The 1,302-nt window shown below is 39.9% G+C and overlaps 1 pseudogene; it reads left to right on the forward strand.

Annotated features, from left to right (window-relative positions):
- The first annotated feature begins 256 nt into the window (after nt 1-256).
- On the forward strand, nt 257-991 carry LOC137730226 (SKP1-like protein 1A pseudogene; annotated as a pseudogene).
- The last annotated feature ends 311 nt before the right edge of the window (nt 992-1,302 follow it).

Genomic DNA, 1,302 nt, shown 5'->3' on the forward strand with positions numbered 1-1,302 from the left:
AAAAATTAGTTATTCATATAAGTAAGGGCATTTGTATCTATTTAAGTAATTTTAAATATATTTGAAAGTTTTTATAAAAGTTGACATTTTTTATATTAAGGGTTAATTTTTTGTTATATTTGATAAATTATCTTTACACGTGGCGCACTCAGATAAATTTTTGGATCGCCGCTGCTCACACGGAGAGAAAAAGAAGGCAACCAAAAAATCCGGAAACAAAAAGGTATTGCTCTCCTTTTCCTACACGGACAAGATAAAAGATCTCTGATCTAGACACAGACTGGGTAGTATAAATTTCCCCAATATCTCACACCCTTTGAAACACAAAGCATTCAATCAACCGTCAAAGCGAATTGAAAGCTGCCAATCAAGAAGAAAATAATATTAATCTCCCAAGGATTCTCATACTTATTAATTTTTGAAAGAGCAACAATGGCCTCATCATCAGCGGACTTGAAAAAGAAGATAACTCTAAAAAGCTCCGACGACGAGATGTTCGAGGTGGAAGAGGCGGTGGCCATGGAGTCGCAGACCATCAAGCACATGGTGGAGGACGGATGTGCCGGCAATGCCATTCCTTTGCCAAATGTGACGAGCGCCATCCTTGCGAAGGTCATCGAGTACTGCAGGAAGCATCGTGAAGATGAGGGGGCTACTGCTGCTGACGGCGAGAAAAATGTCAAGGAGTGGGATGCCGAGTTCATGAAGATCGACCAGAACACTCTCTGTGACCTAATAATGGCTGCAAACTATCTCGACATCAAGGGCCTGCTTGACCTGACGTGTCAGACTGTGGCGGACATGATCAAGGGAAAGACACCTGAACAGATTCGCACGACCTTCAACATCAAGAACGATTTCACTCCCGAGGAAGAAGAAAAGATTCGTAGGGAGAACCAGTGGGCTTTCGAGTGAATTATGATTATTTAACGACATTAATTTCATCATGTTTAACTAGTTTCTTCTGCTTAATTGGATAGGCTTAAGCTTACTGTGAGACTGTCAGTGTTATAAATCGTTTTTAATATTTTCTCTAAGATATTGAACATATATGTGGTCACGGCCCTCTCGCAAGCTTTTCTCAAATCTATTAACTTTTTGTACGGGTGTGTCATCACATGTAGTCAGAACGAATCAAAGAAGTTTGTTTATGGGAGGAAAAGGAAAACTTGTGGTTTATGTTGGGGTGTGATATTCGCATACCCCTTTTTACTTCTCACACACTTTTTTAATTTTCGGCCATCGGATCGAATGAATTGAAGATGATCAAAGGACAGAAATTAACAAGGGGTGTGTGAGAAA

Source organism: Pyrus communis, chromosome 10 (assembly GCF_041283825.1).
Source record: "Pyrus communis isolate YQ-2024b chromosome 10, ASM4128382v1, whole genome shotgun sequence".
Classification (NCBI taxonomy): Eukaryota; Viridiplantae; Streptophyta; class Magnoliopsida; order Rosales; family Rosaceae; genus Pyrus; species Pyrus communis.